This window comes from Amia ocellicauda, chromosome 6 (assembly GCF_036373705.1).
Source record: "Amia ocellicauda isolate fAmiCal2 chromosome 6, fAmiCal2.hap1, whole genome shotgun sequence".
Classification (NCBI taxonomy): domain Eukaryota; kingdom Metazoa; phylum Chordata; class Actinopteri; order Amiiformes; family Amiidae; genus Amia; species Amia ocellicauda.
In genome coordinates, this window is record NC_089855.1 from 43,147,845 (window position 1) to 43,165,282 (window position 17,438).

At 43.5% G+C, this 17,438-nt stretch overlaps 2 non-coding genes across 2 annotated transcripts; one reads left to right on the top strand and one right to left on the bottom strand.

Annotated features, from left to right (window-relative positions):
* The first annotated feature begins 2,416 nt into the window (after positions 1–2,416).
* Positions 2,417–2,531, top strand: LOC136751943 (U5 spliceosomal RNA). Its single transcript, XR_010817128.1, has one exon. It is a non-coding gene; the product is annotated as a U5 spliceosomal RNA (small nuclear RNA).
* Positions 2,532–12,147: 9,616 nt separating this feature from the next.
* LOC136752064 (U5 spliceosomal RNA) lies at positions 12,148–12,262 on the bottom strand. Its single transcript, XR_010817235.1, has one exon. It is a non-coding gene; the product is annotated as a U5 spliceosomal RNA (small nuclear RNA).
* Positions 12,263–17,438: the final 5,176 nt, after the last annotated feature.

Consider the following 17,438-nt stretch of genomic DNA (forward strand, 5'->3'; position numbering starts at 1 on the left):
CATCCAATCACTAATACACACCTTTCTGGTCACCCCAAATCAACATAGTAAAGAAGGAATACATCTGGCTATCAAATACTTAAATCATATATTTGAAAAAGCAGCTTTACAGTCAAAATTGGATATTAAAAGGAACATCCCAACAAAATACAAATAGGAGAATTGGTTTGATAAGGAGTGCAATACAATAAGGAAGGAACTGTGAAATGAAGGAACACTTAGATCAAGAAGAACAACACACCCGAATGCAACTGACAATAATCGAAGAGTCCATTAACACAAATAGATTCTGGGAAAACTGGAAAAAATGTAATGAATTAAAGCCATTCAAAATTGAGATATTTGGAAAAACCACTTTGAAAAACTTTATGAAAACATTCACCACACTGAGAAATCAGCTCAGCATGACATCAGTGTGAAACTAAAAAGAATGGAATTGGCATTTAAAGAAACCCAGAATCCCCTGGACCCTGACAGTTTTTTTATTGATCCTGCAAAATAAGTGTTTAGGAAACATTTGTAACTTAAAGTTAGGGTTAGTGTTAGGGTTAGGGTTATGAATATAATTGATATATAGAATTGTTAAGAAGTGTAAGTGTTTACATTACATTTTCATGGATTGATATTTCATCAATATCTTCACTATTAAAGATAAACGCATTATTATTTTTGGCATTGTTAAAGCACATTGGTATTACCTATGTGTATCTTTAAAAGCTTAAAATTCCTAAAGGTTCTTTATTGATCTTGCAAAATAAGCTTTTAGGGAACATTTGTAACATAGAGTTAGGGTTAGCCACTGGGTAAGGGTTACATCTTAAACAAGGGTTACAAAAGTGCCGGAATGAGGTCAAGGACTCTGCTGTTTTGACTTCGGTGGTGGAATGACCTGCCCACCAAAGTCAAAACAGCAGAGTCCTTGACCTCATTCCTGCGCTTACTCAAGACGCATCTCTTCCGACCGCACTTGTAATATTAGTCCTCTATCCCTGCAAGATTTCACTTCAGCTTATTATGCTCCTCTCGTTCTTGAATGTTTTCCTCCTTGCTCCCTTTCCTGTAGCCCTAGTCTGTAACCCTACATCTTGAGAGCACTTAGCTTTCACCGTCCAGGATGTAGGAAGTCTTTTACTGTACTTGTGTAAATTGTAATTGGAATTTTTAAAATGTATTTTGAATTGCGATATTTTTTAACTAAGTTGAATTTGTAATGATTGATGCCTTGTACTTCTCTGTATTTTTGCACTTATGTTGTAAGTCGCCCTGGATAAGGGCGTCTGCCAAGAAATAAAAATAATTAAATAATAGTCTTCAACAGTAAGTTTATTCATGTTAATTTTTCTCTTTAATGTTAAAGAACAGAATTAACCAGCTCACCACAAAGGAACATGGTAGGTGCTGTTGCAACATGGATTACACAAAAACATTGAAATCCAAGTTTGCAGTGGTCCTTGGGCCATTGTGTGGTGATCCAGATCACTTCAGCACGAATTTTGCAGTGGTCTGGACTACAACTCCAGGGACTACTGTGCAGTGGTCCAGACCTCAGAAACTGTATGCATATGGACAGTGAAGTAGGCATGATAACTGTAGCCAATACTTTGTGGTTAAAATGCTTAATTTAATCCCTGTATTGTACGGAATAATAATAAGAACTGTAAAACATAAGAGAAGGGCCTGATAATAAATACAATACACAATAGACTAGAACCCTTAGAATATAATAATATGAACATTTTCATTATTAGTATCATTGTAGTTTGGATGATATATTAATGCAAGTTGATAACATATTTTACAGAAAATGGGTTTAAGGAATTGTGTCAAAAAACTAAAATAATTGCTTTAGGGACCATTGCAGCATTTTCACAGACCAATGTATAGCCCACTTTTCTTTTAAATTATGTTTAAAACAAAATTGAGGAAGCAGTGGTTAGTTCTGAATCAAACATATTGACCCCCTCACTCAATCTGTAAGTCCTGCAGCAAACATTGGAATATGCATAGTTATTTGCACAGACTGGTATTAATGTCCCTAATAAATAACCAAATGCCATTTTTGTTGTTTCAAATGTGCCCAACATCATACAAGTATATGTCCTTTTAGTATGTCACAAAGGTTCCCTAATTCGTTTTACAAATGTTCCCTGTATGATATGAATGTTCCCTAAGCATGTGACGAATGTTCCCTAGTTTATGTTACAGATGTGCCCTAGCACTTCTCTCTCTCTCTCTCTCTCTCTCTCTCTCTCTCTCTCTCTATCTCTCTCTCTCAATTCAGTGCATTTGTATTGTCAAAGCAATAAACAATATCATTATAAATCACAATAAGATGTAATATAGTACAGAAAAACAAAATGTAATAAAATGTGATCTTTAATACACACAAATATGTATGGCTGGTCGGAAGCGTCTTGGACTCGGGTTCCTCTTCATTACTTATAACGCTTTTGCCTTTTGTTAAAGCTTTCCATGGAGGGGAACGTGGATGAGTTTGTACCATTCTTGGGAGGCTCTGCCTTGTTGGGGCGGAGCTGTGATCCAGGTGAACAGCAGATCGGGCATAGGTGGGCATTGATGCCTTTACCATCAACAATCTTCCACCAACAAACTCTGTTTTCTTAAAATAATCCATTTTAAAAGTGTGTGAAAATAAAATCCCCACTCCCCCACTCACACTAGACCCTTGGCTAAACACACTCTCTCCTTTCCACTCCCGCTGCCACTCACACTCATTCACACTGTCTGCGTGCGTCTCTTGTACAAATAAAAATTGAGACATAAAAAAACATACTATTAACCATCATCTTTAGATTGCAAAGCAGTCCTGACAACACTCTTTCCACTTCTTTAACTTGTAGCACTCCGGCTCACTAAACTCCGCGAGTGCCACATCCTGCAGGATCACTTGTGCAGATGCCAGGAACTGCTTTGCATAAGGGAAGAAGTTTTCTAAAACTATGTTCCTCTTCCCCTTGGTCTCTCTTAAAAAATCCTTATTGCTTTTAGCACTGTATCCCGCAGTGTCAGTGGAGACGGGCTCGCCCTGGGAGTCAGCGATGTACCCCTGAGCAGCGCTGTCCGAGTCTGTGCTCTCCACAGCCGCAGCACTGCACTCAGACTCCCGGCGCCGCAGCCGGTCGGCCACCTTGGGTTGAGACGGCAGGTTCCCCCAGACAGACTCCCCTGACTGTGAGTCCCGCCGCACCACAGCCCCCACACCGTCTCCGGGATCCTCCTCACCAGCCGTCCTCGCAATATTCGCCTTTTTAGACAACTGTCTCAACGGCCTCAGAAGACGGGGTAGACTGCTTCTGCTGTCTTTTCCTGGGCACTTTAAACCCATCATCACTGGCTAAGTGTTCAGTCTTGGTGGCGGCCGCATCAGCAGCAACAGCAGCTCCCTCCTCGGCTAACTGAGCCCGTGGCTGCTCTGCATTCTCACTGCTAGCAGCTTCCCCACTAGGCTCCCCTACTCTGTCCCCACCGAGGCCAGTAGCGTTTGCCACCGCCTCCCCCTCATCGCTCCCCCGGACGGCAGAGCCGACACCAGACGGCCCTGCCTGCTCCTCACCTTCCTCTCGCCCGGCCGCCTGAGCCTCTCCCTGAGGGCAAGAGCGACTGATGTGCCCCTGCGCCCCGCACCTGAAACACCTCATGGTATCAGTTGACACGAACACCACGTACACTAACCCCTCGATCTTAAACTTCAGAGACAGGCTTAACTCATCGGCGCCGTCCGCCAGCACCATGAAACCCTGTCTGCGGTAAGAGAGGACGTGTTTCAGCTCCGGGGCGCTGCAGCCCAGCAGCACCCTCCTAATGGCGCAGGTGAGCCGGCCATAGCGACTCAGATCCCCCGCCAGCAGATCGTTGCTCAGGAAGGGGGGCACATTGGAAGTAACCACCTTTACAGCCGGGGTGGCCAGAGGGAGCGTGGGCAGGAAGGTCCCCTTCACTGTGACCCCCTCCTCCATCACATCCTTCACCAGCGCCTCAGAATTCAGGAAAACCACGATGCCCTTATTCATTCGAGCCGCAGAGACGATGTTCTGGAAGCCGACCTTCCTTCCGATCTCCATCGCACAGTCCTCTACCGACACCTACTCCTGGGACACGAGTATAAGCCCATGCTTTCGGGTCAGCGTTTCGTAATTAAATGAAGGGGGGCGTTTCCCCGCCCGCAACGCCATGCTGATCTAAATCGAAAAACAACCCCCTAAACCCGAATCGTTTAAAACCAACAAACGTTTAAAAGTATCTATAAAAAAACAAGAAAAGGAAAGAAAAAGAGTAGTAAAAACACACACACACACACTCTCTCCAAACAAACCTCCCACCACCACTGACTTCCCCTATGAACTCCCAGCATGCAGAGAGAGAGAGAGAGAGAGAGAGTGTGTGTGTGTATGTGTGAGAGTGGGTGGGTGGGTGGCTGTGTTAGTGCCTGTTTGTCTGTCTTCTGTGTCTGTCTGTCTCTGTCTCTGTCTCTCTCTCTGTCTCTCTCTCTCTCAATTCAGTGCATTTGTATTGTCAAAGCAATTGGACATTCAAACATACATTTATACATACATACATAGAAACATATATATGGAAAAGAAACAATACAATTATAAATCACAATAAGATGTAATAAAGTACAGGAAAACAAAATGTAATAAAATGTGATCTTTAATACACACAAATATGTATAGTTGGTCGGAAGCGTCTTGGAATCGGGTTCCTCTTCATGGAGGGGAACGTGGATGAGTTTGTACCATTCTTGGGAGGCTCTGCCTTGTTGGGGTTTTGCTGTGATTAAGGTGAACAGCAGATCTGGCATAGGTGGGCATGTGGGTAGAGGAGGAGGAAGGCCGGTCAAGCAAATAAGCTTGCTAAGGTACGCAGCAGCAGCAAACAGCCCCCCCTTCCAGCCAGCCAGGCAGTCTGGCTGGCAGTGACTGGGTGGTTGACAGACGGCAAGCAACGGAATGCACGTGCTCTGTGATGTCATAGCAGTCAGCTTAAGAGAGAGGATTGTCATGTGATGTCAACGCTGAGCTGGCTAGCTCTGTGTGTCTTGCTGGCTGTGTGTATGTATGTGTGTGTGAGAGACAGAGAGAGAGAGATAGAGTGTGTGTGTGTGTGTGTGTGTATGTGTGTGTGAGTGGGTGGCTGTGTTAGTCTCTGTCTCTCTCTCTGTCTCTGTCTCTCGCTCTGTAGATGCATCATAGGGAACATATGTAACAATCTCTCTTTTTGTTTACCAATAATGTGAATGAACGTATTTCAAGTGGGTTTTGCCTTGTTTGGAAACGTTTTAAGATTATTTATGAAGTGTAAATTGGATTTGTCTCAATTCTCTGTAGTTTTCAATATACACTCACCCTCAAAGGATTATTAGGAACACCATACTAATACTTTGTTTGACCCCCTTTCGCCTTCAGAACTGCCTTAATTCTACATGGCATTGATTCAACAAGGTGCTGAAAGCATTCTTTAGAAATGTTGGCCCATATTGATAGGATAGCATCTTGCAGTTGATGGAGATTTGTGGGATGCACATCCAGGGCACATCCAGGGGGTGCTAAATGTCCTCTATGTAAATTAGATAGTCAACTCAGTCTAATTTACATGGGAACATTTGTGTTGCCCAAAATGGTGCGTTATGGAAGTTGTATGCAGTTTCTGTGTTTTTTTTTCCCTCTCTACATAATGGAAAACCTGCATAATTTCTTATTCCAGACTCTTCTCTTTTAAAAATAATTGCTTATTTACAAAAATTAGAACAGAAATAACTATTTAGAAGAATTATAGCTTTTTTAATAATTATGTAATTACATACTGTATATATATATAATTATCAATTATAAAATTTGGTAAATGTTAAATAGAAGATTTAATGTAAAGGTTTTTAAATGTCCTCTTTACTTAAAGAGGAAACCGATATGAATGTGTGCAGTGCATACTCTTGATAGTACAGTAAAGGAGCCTACAGTACACCAGACTGACGGATAACAGTAATGGCTGTTATGTTTTTTGATTGGATAACATAATTTATTTAAATATAAGCAATGGACAGTTCCTTTGTAGCCACTGGTAGCCTCTGGTAGCCCCTGGTAACCTTGTCTGTATGTCCAGAAGACCAAAAGGGACCTGTCCTCTTATCGGTTCCTAGCCAAATTCGAAGGGACCCCCACTTCATAATTACATTATAATAAAGCACCCAAGTCATGGTGGTGGCAAAATGCTATTGGTTGGAAGGAAACCTTATAAAAGGGAAAACAAAGATAATTTGAGTTCTCTTAACTTCTTCATCCTGCAACGAGACACAAGAGAGAGCTGGAGGGAGACAGAGAGAGACACATTGCTTCCTGCCTGACCAGACTGGCCTATAAGCTGTACTCTGAGGAAAAAGAAGAAAATGGGTATTATCTGTAATCCAGCAGAAGCTTAATATTACTTATTTTCAGTAATATAATTGAATGATATTAGTTTCCTATTTTTGTCAAAATAAATGATTATTGCACATCTGTGACTTGACCACATCTTCCCTCTAAAAAGAATCTTAAAAGAGAAATCAATTGACCTATGAGTTTTCAGTTCAACTATTTATTTAGATTGACTGAAATAACGAGCATTGCTTATTGTTTATTAACAATTATAATTGCTCGGTTATTTGGCTTCACGGCTGTGCTGTCACCACCGTTGTTATTATTGTCTGTGTCTATTTGTCTTATTAGTTATTATCTTTGATAGCTAATCCGACTCTGTTCCGTCCGCGCTCCGGGGCTCCGGTGTGCTTCGGTTTCGGCTACAAATTGCACACTTTCAAAATAATAGTTTTGTTTATTGTAGCGTAAGGTACACTTATAAATTTCAATTCAAGAAGTGAATTTATAGTATCACCTTATCACGAATCCTGGAATCTTGTAGAACTCAATTTCTGTAATAATTGGACGCAGACTCCAATTCCAAAGATATAAATTGTCAAATTTATTCAAAAACAAAGACTAAATGTAGCACTACACCAATTATACAAAAGGGCAAAACTAATTAACATTTATCTCTAGATCAACAACTCAAAGACAAATCACTTCCTTGACCAAATCAAAGACCATGTGATCGCATATGATATCACACAAATGGTTAAACAAAAAAGGTTATAAACACATTGACCACAATACCGGTTAGTAAGACGAAGGTGAGTCTCTCATTAGTATTGTTAGTCAGACATTAAATAACTACGCAGGATAGTATTTATGTCAGGTAACTTCTCGTTATGTATATATCAGTCTCATTTACGTAGGTGCCGAGAAAGATCCTATCATTACTTGTTACCACAATTTCCCTTAACTGATTATTATTCGATGATTAAGGATAGGCAGGGCCACCTATAATCTGGTGTCTATTAACTTGTGTCAATTTCAGACTAAACAGTTAAACAGGAATGAGAAGATATTTCTCGGCGTTGACAGATTTTATTTCTAAAATTATCAACAAAACAGTTTAATGCAACACACATTTATATTGAAGAAAACTAAATGATATTACACATTCTAGAGTTATGAATCACAGATTAACATTTCTAATTGATTTCTCAAATGTCATGAATCATGAACTCCAAACTGTTAAACTTATCTGAACTTCGTCGCAGAGAGGCCTCTCTGGCTTCGGGCTCAGATAACAGCACACGGCACGAGGTCCGTGTGGTTTGGAACAAAGGCAGTCCGGTTCGGCTTTGTCCAAGAACTTCCACTCAGTCGATGCACCTGGAAGTCGGGGTTTCTCGAATGTAGAGTCTTTTCCAAACCGATTTTCCAGTGGTTTGAAGGCTCCAAGGTTGTGCACAAAATCTTCTTTGTATGCAGGGTTTCCATCATAGTTACTTGAAGACAAAGTCTTTGAGGAAAGCAGGGCCCTGTTCGTTCCAAGGATCGAGTTTCTTAAGACTCAGTAGCTATTTAAATGACTGACACTTTCGTATACAGTCGACTTAGTCAATTGTCCAGCTGTAAAAACTCCACTGATCAGGTGGGCACAGGCGGGCAGCGCAGTCTGTAAAATTCTTTATTTGATAAAGTCCTTTAATAGAATTCTTCGTACGGCTCAATCTCCTTCTCCCAGTTTAACTCTTCTGTTGCCGGCAAAGGTTCAGGTTGAGCTGTGGCAGCGAGTTTCTGGTTCAGGTGAGAGAGAGACAGAGAGAGAGAGAGAGAGAGAGAGACCGTGTGCTGTTCTGTATACGCCTGTCAGATCAATAGGTGATTGGTTCTTGAGTTTGTGAGATTGGATTTCCAGTTCAAAGAGTTATATTACCTACAGGCCCACTTCTCCAGACATCCCGCAGCAGGATTCCAAACTATTTGGCCTATTTGTGGTGCCATCCTCCCCAAAACTATCACTTTGATGTAAACCAGTTCCAAGTTGATGAGTTAAGAAAATCTGATAACTGTGGGGGGAGAGGTCAGTGCTTCAGCTCAGAGCTAAAATGCTCTTATAAAAATACACCCAACATAATGCTACAGTGTTTATTAATATCTATGCCCCCAATGCTGTGAGAGACAGACTGTCAGTGTTTCCGGTGCTCAGCAAAGCGCTGGCAGACTGTGGGGCTGAGGAGATCCTGGTTTTGGGGGGGTGATTGGAACTGTACTGTGGACTATAGATTAGATAGGAATCATTTGGAGCCCAGTCCAAAGTCGACAAAACAGCTGGAAGGTATTACACAGTTGCACAATCTGGTCGATGTCTGGAGGAATGCCAACCCAAAGGTGAAACAGTACACCTGGGTGAGGCCGGGTTCTAGCATTATGTCGCTAGCCAGGCTGGATAGATTTTATACCTTTACACATCATGTCAATCTGATCGGTGGCTGCCATATCACCCCCACCTGACCACTGATCACTGTCTCATCACTGTGAGTGTCACCCTGCCTCCTGTCCGGCTGCGCAGTGCCTACTGGCTTTTCAACAATAGTTTGCTGCAGGACAGGATTTTTTGTAATTCTTTTATTTTCTTTTGGCAGAGATCAGAGCGCCCTAGGTTTGCTTTCCTGAGACAGTGGTGGGACATTGGCAAGGTTCAGACCAGGCTCTTCTGCTAGAAGTACACTGAGCATAGGACTGACAGCTTGAATTAATGTATGAAGGAGTTAGAAGGAGAGATTCAGGTGCTCCACCGAGCCTTGGACGCTGGAGATTCGGGGGCATTAGAGGACCTTAAAGCTATGCAGCAGGCATTGACAGAGCTGCTGGGGACGTGGGCTCGAGGGGCAATGGTGCGCTCGCAGTTCCAGAGCCTGACACAGATGGATGCGCCCATCAAGTTCTTTTTTGGGCTGGAATGCAGGCAGCAGCAGAGCAGGGTGATGCTCAGCCTGAGGACGGCTGAGGGCCGTGTGCTGCAGGATGGGCAGGAGATGTGTACTCATGCCGCCCAATTCTATAGGGAGCTGTACTCCGCAGAGCCGGGCTGCCTGGAGCAGCAGCAGCAGTTTCAGCAGGGTCTGACTAAGGTCCCACAGGATGGGGTCAAGGGGCTGGAGGCCCCACTAACCCTAGCAGAGCTGACCTGCGCAATGCAAGAGCTCAATAAGGGCTGGGCACCGGGACTAGATGGGCTCACTGCAGAGTTTTTCTCCGAGTTTTGGGCTGAGCTGGGCCCGGACCTGCTCTCAGCGCTGCAGGAGGGCCTGTGAGCTGGGCTGCTGCCCATTAGCTGCCGTAGAGCTATTCTGACCCTGCTGCCCAAGAAGGGGAATCTGTCCTCCATTGTGAACTTGAGGGCAGTGGCGCTGCTGTGTCAGGTCTATAAGATCCTGTCTAAGGCTCTGGCTAAGCGGCTCAGAGACATCATGCCGAGAGCTGAGAGCAGTTGGTGTCGGCCCGCGGTTCGTAGAATTTATTCAGCTGCTGTACTGTCGTGTGTTTAGTGTGCTGAAGATTAATGGTGGCCTGTCCATCTCTTGTCACCCAGAGCAGGCGGTCAGGGTGTCGGCCTATGCTGCTGAGACACACAGTCTGGCCAGCGAGACTTCCAGGTCATTGTGGGAGTGTCTGGACTAGTTCAGCAGGGCCACCTCAGCCAGGGTCAACTGGGGCAAGAGCAGCGCTCATCTGGTTGGGGTGTTGGAGGTTTCTGCCCACCCTGCCCTCTCTGCGGGGCTGCATTGGTCTCACTCAGGACCTCGGGTGCTGGGTGTGACTTTGGGGGAGACGCAGGAGAACTGGGCTGGCCTGCTGGAGAGGGTACAGGGCAGGTTGAGGGCATGGCACTGGCTGCTGCCCCAGCTCTCCTTTAGGGGGAGAGCAATTGTTATTAATATCTTGGTGGCCCCCATGCTCTGTCACATTTATGCCTGTCTGGACCCCCCAGCGGCCCTGGTGTCCCAGATACAGACCCTGCTCCTGGATTTCTTCTGGGACAGGCTGCACTGGGTGCGCAAAACAGTGCTGTACCTGCCTTTCGGCTGCAGGCAGCTTAGAGGCTCCTGTACCCTCAAGATCCCCAGTGTCTCCCGCCCTGTTCACTTGTTATGACAGACACATGTTTTTACTTAAGACACCTCCCCATATACTCCCTTCACTGCCTGTTTTTTATCATACAGTTTTCGAGGTATGGCAGCGCTTCTCCCTTGGTAGGGAACTGGGGGGCAGCAGTCTGTATTGGCTGTTAGAGGAGCTACTGCTGTGGAACCCCGGTTTTAGCTGTCCACTCCTGCTCTCCAGCAGCCTCAGATCAGTCCTGCTTAAGGTCGACGTGATCCGGCTGAGGGATTTGTTGGATTTTAAAAGGGGACAGTGGGTTGGTGCCGACAGTCTGGCTGCCAGGCTGGGTATGCGGTCATTGAGAGTCGTAACCAGATTTCTCTGGGCAGTACAGATCGCCCTTCCCATAGGCGCTGTGGAGCGGCTTTTCCAGGCTCTCACGCATCACTGCTGGCCCTAGGACCCTGACACCGTCTTTCCCCTTGTTTGTCTGTGTCTCTCAGTCCCCCCTAGCTCATCAGGCCGCATCTGTCGCATCACAGTCTCTGTAGTGTGTCTGTCTCCACAGGTCAGCGTCAGCAGCTCTATCAACTCAGTGTGAGGGAGCTGCACCATCAGCAGCTGCAGCCCTTCCCTGACACCCCCTGGAGGGAGCACCTGGCTCTGGGGGAAGATGTCTGCCCGGCCTGGAGGAGCCTGAACAAGCCCCCGCTTCTGCATGGCTTCTGCATGGCGTCATCGCAACAAACTCTTTTGCACATACACTGGACCCCCGAGTGAGCGACACCTGTCCCCACTGTGGGGAGAGAGAGACACTTTTTCACTGTTTCTGCCACTGCCCTAGATTAGAGCTGCTGTTCACTGCACTGGAGAGCCTGTTCAAGCAGCTGGGCCTCCTTTTCTCACGCACTGTGTTTATTTTGGGAGTCCAGTACAAGCAGCGCCACAGACATGTTTGTCAGTTAGCAAACTTTCTAGTGGGGCAGGCTAAACTGGCTAATCCTGAGCAGTAGGAGAAGTCAGACTGACCGCGTGCAGCAACAGTGCGCACTCTCCCTCTTCAGGTCTCTCGTAAGCTCCAGAGTGCGACTGGATTACAATTTCTACAGTCTGACGGGAGACCTGGACGCTTTTCTGCAGATGTGGGCGATCGGGGCGGCCATCTGTGCCATTCACTTTGGACGTTTAAACCAACTGGTTTAATTCACTTGAATCTTTTATTGGTAGCACGTGTGTAGTGGTTTTTGGAATAGGTTGTGTCTTTATGTCAGGAGTTTTTTTCATGTCTTTTATGTGTTTCTAGTTTGTTTTTAATGTTTTGTTAGTTTTTCTTTTGTAAAATAAAGGTGTTAAAAATAAAAAAATCTCTCTCTCTCTCTCACACACACAGACACACATAGACAAAGCCAGCAAGACACACAGAGCCAGCCAGCTCAGCGATGACATCACGAACCTCTCTCTGAGCTGACTGCTATGACATCACAGAGCACGTGCATTCCGTTGCTTGCCATCTATCAACCACTCAGTCACTGCCAGCCAGACTGCCTGGCTGGCTGGATGGGGGGGCTGTTTGCTGCTGCTATGTACCTTAGGAAGCTTGTTTGCTTGACCGGCCTTCCTCCTCCTCCGCTCACATGCCCACCTATGCCCGATCTGCTGTTCACCTAGATCACAGCTCCGCCCCAACAAGGCAGAGCCTCCCAAGAATGGTACAAACTCATCCACGCTCCCCTCCATGGAAAGCTTTAGCAAAAGGCAACAGCGTTATAAGTAAAGAAGAAGAACCCGAGTCCAAGACGCTTCTGACCAGCCATACATATTTGTGTGTATTAAAGATCACTTTTTATTACATTTTGTTTTTCTGTACTTTATTACATCTTATTGTGATTTATAATTTTATTGTTTATTTTCCATATGTATGTATGTATGTATGTATGTATGTATGTATGTATGTATGTATGTATGATTGCATGTCCAATTGCTTTGACAATCCAAATGCACTAAATTGAGAGACAGAGAGAGAGAGAGAGAGAGAGAGAGAGTACTAGGGCACATCTGTAACATAAACTAGGGAACATTCGTATCATGCTTAGGGAACCTTTGTGACATACTAAAAGGACATACTGGTAAGATGTTGGGCACATTTGAAACAATAGAAATGGCATTTGGTTATTTATTAGGGACATTTATACCAGTCTGAGCAAATATCTATGCATATTCCAATGTTTGCTGCAGGACTTACAGATTGAGTGAGGGGGTCAATATGTTTGATTCAGAACTAACCACTGCTTCCTCAATTTTGTTTTAAACATAATTTAAAAGAAAAGTGGGCTATACATTGGTTTGGAAAAAAGTATTGGCTACAGTTATGATGCCTACTTCAGTGTTCATATGCACACAGTTTCTGAGGTCTGGACCACTGCACAGTAGTCCCTGGAGTTGTAGTCCAGACCACTGCAAAATTCGTGCTGAACTGATCTGGATCACCACGCAATGGCCCAAGGACCACTGCAAACTTGGATTTCAATGTTTTTGTGTAATCCATGTTGCAATAGCACCTACCATGTTCCTTTGTGGTGAGCTGGTAAATTCTGTTCTGGGAAAACCACAATCCTGCAGGTTTAATAAGTCTCTCTACACATCAGTCCCTGAGTAACTTCAAAATTTTTTAATTTTGACCAATTAAGCCCAAGAATTGAGTCAATTAAGTTGTCATGGACTACCCAGTAAAGACGTGAACTCACGACTAGGTCACACTGTGAGCTCTCCAGAGCAGACATTGCACTGAGCTCAGTGTGAGCTCACTTATCACTTTTCCACCGACATGGTGCCGGTGCTGGAGCCAGAGCCGCTGCTCGGCCTGGGATCCAGCTGATCTTTTTGTGAACCGGCTTGCATTTCCACCGGTCTTGGAATCGAACGCTGACGTCACTGGATGTGGCGACTGCGTTTCTAAACCCTATTTAACATCACAATCAAACTCATTCCGCGTCTACACACAGCACAGATACATTGTAAAAACCAAACAAAAAACTCGAAATCACATGTAGATAACCAGAAACGAACATTCAAGTATACGAATATGCTAAGATCAGCCTTTTATTTGTTTTCATTTTTATTGATGCATTAAGGGATTTACACCGATTTGCTATTTCAGACACTTTTACTGTATTGAATAAAATTGATGAGAATAATTTACATGAATTAACTTACTGTTGAAGATGTAACCCTTACCCAGTGGCTAACTCTAACTCTATGTTACAAATTTTCCCTAAACACTTATTTTACAAGATCAATAAAAAATCTTTAGGAATTTTAAACTTTTAAAATTTTTTTAAAACAATTCTATACACTCACCTAAAGGATTATTAGGAGCACCATACTAATACTGTGTTTGACCCCCTTTCGCCTTCAGAACTGCCTTAATTCTACGTGGCATTGATTCAACAAGGTGCTGAAAGCATTCTTTAGAAATGATGGCCCATATTGATAGGATAGCATCTTGCAGTTGATGGAGATTCGTGGGATGCACATCCAGGGCACGAAGCTCCCGTTCCACCACATCCCAAAGATGCTCTATTGGGTTGAGATCTGGTGACTGTGGGGGCCAGTTTAGTACAGTGAACTCATTGTCATGTTCAAGAAACCAATTTGAAATGATTTGACCTTTGTGACATGGTGCATTATCCTGCTGGAAGTAGCCATCAGAGGATGGGTACATGGTGGTCATAAAGGGATGGACATGGTCAGAAACAATGCTCAGGTAGGCCGTGGCATTTAAACGATGCCCAATTGGCACTAAGGGGCCTAAAGTGTGCCAAGAAAACATCCCCCACACCATTACACCACCACCACCAGCCTGCACAGTGGTAACAAGGCATGATGGATCCATGTTCTCATTCTGTTTACGCCAAATTCTGACTCATCTGAATGTCTCAACAGAAATCGAGACTCATCAGACCAGGCAACATTTTTCCAGTCTTCAACTGTCCAATTTTGGTGAGCTTGTGCAAATTGTAGCCTCTTTTTCCTATTTGTAGTGGAGATGAGTGGTACCCGGTGGGGTCTTCTGCTGTAGTAGCCCATCCGCCTCAAGGTTGTACGTGTTGTGGCTTCACAAATGCTTTGCTGCATACCTCGGTTGTAACGAGTGGTTATTTCAGTCAAAGTTGCTCTTCTATCAGCTTGAATCAGTCGGCCCATTCTCCTCTGACCTCTAGCATCAACAAGGCATTTTCTCCCACAGGACTGCCGCATACTGGATGTTTTTCCCTTTTCACACCATTCTTTGTAAACCCTAGAAATGGTTGTGCGTGAAAATCCCAGTAACTGAGCAGATTGTTAAATACTCAGACCGGCCCGTCTGGCACCAACAACCATGCCACACTCAAAATTGCTTAAATCACATTTCTTTCCCATTCAGACATTCAGTTTGGAGTTCAGGAGATTGTCTTGACCAGGACCACACCCCTAAATGCATTGAAGCAACTGCCATGTGATTGGTTGGTTAGATAATTGCATTCATGAGAAATTGAATAGGTGTTCCTAATAATCCTTTAGGTGAGTGTATATCAATTATATTAATTACCCTAACCCTAACTTTAAGTTACAAATGTTCCCTAAACACTTATTTTGCAGGATCAATAAAAAACTGTCAGGATTTTTTAAACTTTTACTGACACACATAGTTAATGGCAATGTGTTATAACTTTACGGAAAATTATAATCCGTATATCTTTAATTGTTTTGACGTGATTAAGATATAATGCATCTTTCACATAGGGAAGATTTGTAACATGATAGGAAAAGCAAACAAATGATGTAACTTTGAAAATACTCAATATTACAGCATACAATTTGTCAGGCTTCATAAAAATGGAATTTATGACATACTCTGTAAAAATCAAGCAAACAGCATTTGTTGTTCATGAGAAAAAAAAAATCAAAGCTATCAGAATAAAGTTTTACTGACATTTTATTGACCCTACCACTGCATAGGACACATCGGTAACATGAACGCTACTGAATGGCACATACATTGAAAACTACGGAGAATTGAGACTTATCCAATTTACACTTCATAAATCATCTTAAAACGTTTCCAAACAAGGCAAAACCCACTTGAAATACGTTCATTCACATTTTTGGTAAACAAAAAGAGAGATTGTTACATATGTTCCCTATGATGCATCTACAGAGCGAGAGACAGAGAGAGAGAGAGAGAGAGAGAGAGAGAGACAGACAGACAGACAGACAGACAGACAGGCAGACAGACACTAACACAGCCACCCACCCTCCCACTCACACACACACACACACACACACACACACACACACACACACACAGTATCTCTCTCTCTCTCTCTCACACACACACACACACACACACACACACACACACACACACTCTATCTCTCTCTCTCTCTCTCTCTTTCTCTCTCTCAAAATTCAAATTCAAATTCAACGTGCTTTATTGGCATGAACAAAAAGAAGTATTGCCAAAGCAATGGTGATAAACAACAGTTTTGAACATTTATATGTACATTTGCATACATAAATACACAATATATATGTTAAAAACAGGTAACTGATTAATTTCAATTAATAAAATTCAATCATAGTTCAGAGAGACATAAAACTGATATTGATAGTAATAATTGGGTGTAGCATAGGTGTCATTGCCTATGTCAAGGGGTGTCCCCTGTGTGAGTGTACTGAGTATCGACTGTGTCCCTCAGGCTGTGGCAGGCAGCTGTATACTGGGCTGCCAGTAATATGCAGCTGGTCTCCTTTCCCAGAATGACTGGCACTTTCTCCGAGTCTGGCAGGTCTGGAAATCTCTTATAGAGATCTGCTATTTTGGGGAAAAATTTTGCTCATAAATGTTTATATTTTTCACATTTTAGAATAAAGTGCAGCTCTGTCTCGACCTCTCGGCGTTGGCAGTGGGGACACAAGTAGATAGTAGGGTTTTTTGGGCGCGGCCTATTTTGTTATGACGTATGCCCTAAGCTTATTAATATTCCTACGTCATAATTGGGGGGCGTGATTTTAGAGTTATTTCCTTAATTATTCCTACGTCATATCCGTCAGAAAGTGTACACCCCTAAAACCCTGAACAACAAGGCATCCCATAACCGGTTGTTCTTGTTGTTCTTGTTGGTCAACTGTAGAGTGTGAATGGGTCGGCTCTTCCTGTAGTGGTTGGGGGTCTTTTTTAAATATACATGTAATGGTTCCAGGTCTTAACAATGCCTGTTTTGAATAGTGTGTTTATCATATTCACACTGTCTCTGTCTCTGTCTGTCTCTCTCTCTCTCTCTCGCCCAAGCATTTTATAAGATCAACAAGTTCTGTTGTCTGTAATGGTCCCAGGTCTTAACAATGCCATTTTGAATAGTGCGTTTATCATATTCACACTGTCTCTGTCTCTGTCTCTGTCTGTCTCTCTCTCTCTGTCTCTCTCGCCCAAGCATTTTATAAGATCAACAAGTTCTGTTGTCTGTAATGGTCCCAGGTCTTAACAAGGCCATTTTGAATAGTGCGTTTATCATATTCACACTGTCTCTGTCTCTGTCTCTGTCTGTCTCTCTCTCTCTGTCTCTCTCGCCCAAGCATTTTATAAGATCAACAAGTTCTGTTGTCTGTAATGGTCCCAGGTCTTAACAATGCCATTTTGAATAGTGCGTTTATCATATTCACACTGTCTCTGTCTCTGTCTGTCTCTATATCCCTCTCGCCCAATCATTTTATAAGATCAACAAGTTCTGTTGTCTGTAATGGTCCCAGGTCTTAACAATGCCATTTTGAATAGTGCGTTTACCATATTCACACTGTCTCTGTCTCTGTCTGTCTCTATATCTCTCTCTCTTGCCCAATCATTTTATAAGATCAACAAGTTCTGTTGTCTGTAATGGTCACAGGTCCTAACAATTCCTGTTTTGCATAGGGTACTTATGTTAACCCCAA